This window comes from Lactuca serriola, chromosome 6 (genome assembly GCF_051521515.1).
Source record: "Lactuca serriola cultivar US96UC23 chromosome 6, Lser_US96UC23_V15, whole genome shotgun sequence".
In the NCBI taxonomy this organism is placed as follows: domain Eukaryota; kingdom Viridiplantae; phylum Streptophyta; class Magnoliopsida; order Asterales; family Asteraceae; genus Lactuca; species Lactuca serriola.
In genome coordinates, this window is record NC_136413.1 from 58,426,430 (window position 1) to 58,433,112 (window position 6,683).

General features: G+C 40.1%; 1 pseudogene; it reads right to left on the reverse strand.

The window, feature by feature from the left end:
* Window positions 1-644: 644 nt before the first annotated feature.
* Window positions 645-2,884, reverse strand: LOC145059803 (uncharacterized; annotated as a pseudogene).
* Window positions 2,885-6,683: the final 3,799 nt, after the last annotated feature.

Genomic DNA, 6,683 nt, shown 5'->3' on the forward strand with positions numbered 1-6,683 from the left:
TTGATCAGAGGACCGAACGAAATGTACTTCCACGTTTCCATCTTCAACATGGTCCTTGATGAAATGATATCTCAGTGCAATATGCTTTGTCTTTGAGTGTTGCACTGGATTGTGACATATTCTTATTGCGCTTTATGAGTCACAATAGAGAGGTATTTTCTTCATACTCAGTCCGTAGTCTCTTAGTTGGCTTTGTATCCATACTACTTGTGAGGTACAAGATGTTGCAGCTATATACTCAGCTTCGGCTGTTGAAAGAGACACACAAGTTTGCTTCTTGGACTGCCAGATTACAAGTTTGTCGTCAAGAAATTGGCGTCCTCCAGTTGTTCTCTTTCGGTCTAGACCGCATCCTCCAAGATCGGCGTCAGAAAAGGTTTGAACATAGAATCCGGATCTAGCAGGGTACTAGAGACCGAGAGTAGAGGTTCGCTTTAGATAACGGAAAATATTTTTCACTGCCACCATGTGAGGTTCTCTTGGATTTGCTTGAAACCTAGCACAATAACAAACATAGAACATAATGTATGGTCTATTAGTTGTTAGATACATAAGAGACCCTATCATTTGAAGATGGTGTATTACGTCAACAACATGTTTTTCCAGAGATGGTGTTAACTTTGTGCCAAACGCCATGGGAACCTTCACCTTCGAATCCCAGTCATACCGAACTTCGCCAACAAGTTCTTCGTGTAAGCCTCCTGGTTGATAAAAATGCCATCTGGACCCTGTCTTATATTCAAACCAAGAAAAAATTAATCGGACCCATTGCACTCATTTCAAATTTAGTCTCCATCAACTTCCTAAATTCAGCCGTTAAGCTAGGATTCGTGGAGCCGAAGATGATGTCATCGACATAAATCTGAACTATCGTTAGATGTTCGCCTTCTTTCTTTTAGAAGAAGGTTGGGTCAACCGAACCTTGCTTGAATTTCGACATTTTAAGAAAGCGAGTTAAAGTTTCATACCAGGCCCTTGGTGCTTGCTTCAGACCGTATACAGCTTTATCCAACACATAGCAATGATCAAGGTATTTCTCGTTCACGAACCCAGGTGGTTGCTCAACATACACCGTTTCTTCTAGTTCTCCATTTAAAAAGGCACATTTCACGTCCATCTAGAAAACTTCGAAGTTTTTATGAGCCGCATATGCCAGAAAGATTCTAACTGATTCTAACCTTGCTACTGGAGCGAAGGTTTCCTCACAGTCTATTCCCTCTTCTTGGTAATATCCCTTAATCACCAACCGAGCCTTATTGCGTATGACGTTCCCTTCTTTGTCCAACTTATTCCTGAAGACCCATTTTATGCTGACCACTGAAGCATCCTTTGGAGTGGGAATCAGCCTCCAAACTCGATTACGTTCAAACTCATGGAGTTCATCTTGCATAGCTTGTACCCAATCATTGTGATCAAGTGCATCATTGACCGTTTTTTGTTCGACTTTGGAGACAAACGAATTAAACATGCATAATTCAACATTAGAGAATAATGCAGTTGGTTTCGCTTTCAATTGAGAATGTGTGAGAACTCGGTTAGATGATTCACCAATGATTTGTGCTTTGGAATGATCCTTAGTCCATTTTGTTAGAGGAGGGTAATTAGGGTCATAGGCTGGATCCAACTCTGCATTTATCTCTTATTCAAAGTCGGATTGATCATCTTCGTCATTTGTATTCTTATTCTCACCCTCAAATCGCGAAGCGTGTCCCTTGTCAGTTTCAGGATGCCCCCCCCCCTCGGTTGGAGTTGGATTCTCATCTTCGAAAGACAAATCGGTTGTTTTTGGTGCATATGAGCCCTCCCCCTTGAACGTTGAGCTGTTGTTTGGAGGGCCTGTTGAGGGTTAACCATCGTCGGTTTAGGAGGTTCATTCTCTATTTCTTTTGCAGTTTCATCAATGATCTTTTTCAGATTATTGATGTTGTTGTCTGCTGCGTTTGCCTCTGAGAGTACGACCTTTTCTGGTTCATCAAATAGCCTCATGTACTCTTCAAACAAGTTGGAAATGGGAACCGAGACTTGTCCTGATTCAGGAAATATTTCCCCCAAGGCACTTTCGCTTCTTTGAACTTTCTTCATGTAGTTGTCATCAAAGGTTACATAGTATGTTTCTTCAATACGTTTGGAGCGTTTGTTCAAAACCCTGTATGCGTTTGAAGTGAGTGAATAACCAAGAAAAACTCCCTCATCGGCTTTGACGTCAAACTTGTTTCGGTTCTCTTTGGAGTTGAAAATGAAGCACCTTGAACCGAACACGTGGAAAAACTTAACGTTGGGCTTTCGATTGTTTAGAATCTCATACAGAGTGATGGGGAATTGTTTGTTAAGTAAGGATCGGTTCTAAGTATAACATGCGGTTGCAACTGCATCGACCCAGAAGTATAGCGGAAGAGAAGCGAAGCTTAGCATAGTTCGGGCTGCCTCACATAAAGAACAGTTTCGTCTTTCAATAATACCATTCTGTTGTGGTGTATAGGGGGCCGAGAAGTTGTGACTTATCCCCTTTTCATCCAGAAAATCCTCAAAATCTTTATTCTTGAATTCAAGCCCATTGCCGCATCTAATATTCCTCACCAGCTTTCGCAACTGCAGTTCCACTTGCTTTATAAACATCTTCAAATTGGGAGTTGCGTCTGATTTCTATTTAAGAAAGAAAACCTAGGTGAAGCATGAAAATCATCTACTATGACAAGAATGAACTTACTACCACCGAAGCTTTCGATAGCCGAAGGTCCACACAATTCAATATGCAAAAGTTCAAGAGCTTCAACAATCTTTGTATTGATACGTGTAGGATGGCCCTTTCTGCTTTGTTTGCCCATCTCAAAAGCTGCACACATGTGTTCCTTATCATACTTGAGAAGAGGAAGACCTCGAACATGATCACCAAGTACCAACTTATTTATGTCTTTGAAGTTCTGGTGCGATAGACGTCGATGCCATAACCATCTTTCATCAGAATGCGCCTTTGACAGCAGGAATATAGCTGGTTTTGCTCGAATTGGGTTGAGATTTAAAGGATACATCTCTCCCTTGCGTTTAGACTTCAACATAACTCTTTTGGATTGCTTCTCAATTATTTCTGATCCCTCATCATCGAATGAATCCTTCAAACCAGTTCCCACAACCAATTGAGATACACTGATGAGGTTGTACTGTAACCCTTCCACATAAGCCACTTTTTGAATCGTGAAGTCTTCGTTGGTTATCATTCCATATCCTCTGATTGTGCCAAAAGAATTGTTTCCATACTTCACACACCCACCATCCTTAAGGGACGGAAACTCCCTCAGCTCTTCCCTCCTTCCTGTCATGTGACGAGAGCAGCCACTATCAATGTATCATTCGTCATCGAACCGCTCATCACTTATAACCTGCAAATTCAAGCAGATTTAGGAACCCAAAGTCTCTTGGGCCCTGGTGAGTCTTTTACAGAAAAAGGAATAGCAACAGAAAGATCAACTAAATAAGTTCTTTTTATTAGAGTTGTTTCGTCTTTTCTTTTGATGGTATACACCTTGATTTTGTTTTTATCTTGTTTAAATTGTGGTGTATTAGATGGTGTGTTATTAGATGGTTTTGGAATCTTCTTTTGAGTCCTAGGGTTAGCTGACTTTTTCTTATTATTGATATCAGAATTCGAATCAAGCTTTCCCTTTCCTTTGATGTCCTTCATTAGATTCGGCTTTTATTGGTAGCGGGAAGGACCGGAGCTTGACTTTCAGTTGTTAACCTTGATGTTGTGACCGAAACTGGTGTTGGAACCGAAACTGGATGTTCGGTTCTGAGCTTCGGTGTTGGAACCGAAACTGGATGTTCGGTTTTGAGCTTTGGAGTAATAGGAGATTGGACTAAAACTTTCCTTTTGGTTTGGCTTAACGTTTAACTGTTTCTTGGAAGGAACGTAGTTATGGTTTTGAGACTACCAAAACCGTTTTCGCTCATTCAGATTCTTCATGTATCTCTGATTTCTTTGGCGTTTCTGTTCAACCAATTGTTTTTGAGATTTATGAATATTGAAGCTTAATTTTGGCTTCTCCTTTTGAGTTTCGGTTGTCTTGGAAGATTCATTGTATACTTTCTTTGGTTGTTATGGTATCTCTTTTGTTCCATTTGTGCTTGGTTTATCAAAACTTAAGAGCATGTTGATGGGTTCAGCAACGTATCTACCTTTTACCCTCCACGAGGTTCGCTCCGATAATCCGTCGGTTTCATCTGCATTATCGATAGGGGCAGACCATAAGTAATCGTCGTATCCTTCAGCATTGTCTATGTCGACCAAGATTTTCGATTCTGCTGTTTGTTTTTCAGTGACCCCTGTAACAACATATACTTGATTTGGCACAGTTTGAACTTTCTAATATACCATCGCTTTCTCTTTGAGTTTCTGCGGCTTGTCCTTTGACAGACGAGCATATTCAACCGAGTTTTCAAATATGAGGGCCTTTTCATTCTCGGTTATGCTCTTCATAAATTCAGAGCAATCAACTACATCTTCCACCGAGATTTCGCTCATCTCACTTTCCTCATCAAATTCAGACGTGTTTTCTATATTCATTTTATGTTCTAAAATTAATTTGGCGTTAGACGAGTCAAATGATTGAATGGTCTCGGACTTAATTTTCAACCTATCATTTTCATCTAAAAGATTTTTAAACATACACTTGTGTTCCTTAGAGTTTATAAAGGTCTCTATTTTATCTAGTCCAATTTTATAAGTGATGGATGTCTCTTCTGAGGATATTATTGATTCAGACTCAGCAATGACCTCGTCCTCCTTAAATTCAAGGAAGGGTAAGATCATCTTATGAATCTTTTTCCCTATTTCACAATTTAAGTGCAATTGAGCAATATTCGTATATAAGCATTTAGCAATCAAGCAAAAAACATTCTGTTGTTTCAAAAACTTTAAATTGTCTCGTTGCAAATAAATAATCTCATCCCTAGCCCTATTTAACTCTGTCTCATTCAGCTCAATCCTCATCCTTCTCTCCTCACTCTTCGAAGACACCGTGCTGAGTTGGTCAATTAGGTTAGAGTTCGCTAAGCGAGTTTGCATGAGACTACCACTTAAGTTAGAAAATTTAAATTTTAGTTCATTTAATTCTTCTTTATAATTTGTTATCGAAACTTTAAGTGATTCAAGAATGGATTGTACCTTTTTGACCAGTCGATCACAGTCGTTGATCTTCTCACTCATGGGCTTGGCTGCAAAGCATTTGTCCTCAGTCAGGTTCGGCTCCTTAGGCTCACCTTCGGTTGATCTTCCATCTATAACCATCAAACATTTTCCAGCCGAACCAGTCTCTCTTGCCACATAAGGTTTTCCATGTGTGGGTTTTCTCACTTCTTCATCCTCAGAGTCGGTTGACCAGACTTCAACGCCACCGAACTCATCTTCTTCCACATTTTCCTTCACAATCAAGGCATTCATAGAACTATTAGTTGCCTTCTTTTTCTTTATTTCTTCCAAATTTCGTATGTAATACGCCTCATCATCTTCACCGTCCCTTTCCTCAACCATCTTCCTCAATATGCAATCTTTGGCAAAGTTGTTCTTGCCATGACAATAGTTGCAGTCGAATCCAGAGTCTCCTGCAAGCTTGCTTTCCTTCTTGTCGTCATCCTTTTGAGAGGTATTCTTCGTTTCTTCTTTCACCTTCTCAGAACTGTAACTTCCTTGCCGGTTTCTGTTCTTATTGACAGGGAACTTCTTTCGTGCAAACTTCTTTGGGTTGTTGACCATCATTGCATATTATTCGCCTGTAAGATCACACTCAGACATATCTGAATCCTCCTCTTCTTCTGCAACACTTTTGCCTTCTGAGACAAGGGCCAGTGATCCCACACCCGAAACTATCTTCGCCTCCTTGGTTACCACACTCTCATGGGATTTAAGTATACCTACCAGTTTCTTTAGCGAGTATGATTTAAATTGTTCGTGAGCTTTCACTGTTGAAACCACTGCCATCCATTCTGGTCTTAAACCATTCATGAAGGTTACCTTTTGCTCAATCAATTTTCTGTCAATACCATGCTTGATCATCTTGCTAAGGAGATGATTGAAGTGATTGAAGGTTTGAATTAGTTTTTCTTCAGGTTTCTCTTCAAAAACTCCAAATTATGAGAGCAACAAGGTTTGGATTGAGTGTTCTAGATCTTTATCGGTTGAGTAGAGTTCTTTTAACCTATCCCAGATTTCTTTAGCCGTCGTGCATGAACCAACTAACCGAAAAGTATCAGATTGCACTGCGAATCTGATCATTCTCATGGCTTCACATTACATAGCACCTTATCCTTTTCATCTTGTGGTATTTTATCTACGTCCGCCACAAGCTGATTATATTCTTTTTGAGTCTACATTGTCCTGTTCGTTCCAGAGTGAACAAACGGCCCTTGCGTGATAGCTTCCCGGATGAGATAACTATTATCCTCAGATCTAGCTACGTAATCTTCAAAGTGATGTGCCCACACTTCGTAGTCTTGAGTGTAAAGAATGGGAACCCTTGTAGCGGATCCAATGTTGTTGGAGATGTTGATGGGATTTGTTTGAGAATCGTCGTGAGACATGATGAGTCTTTCCTTAGAACTGCTAGAATCAGACCTGCAAACTTGAGATTAGGGTTTTATCAAGCATAAGAGTTACCGTCAACAAGAAGAAGATGACTTCTTTATATTCG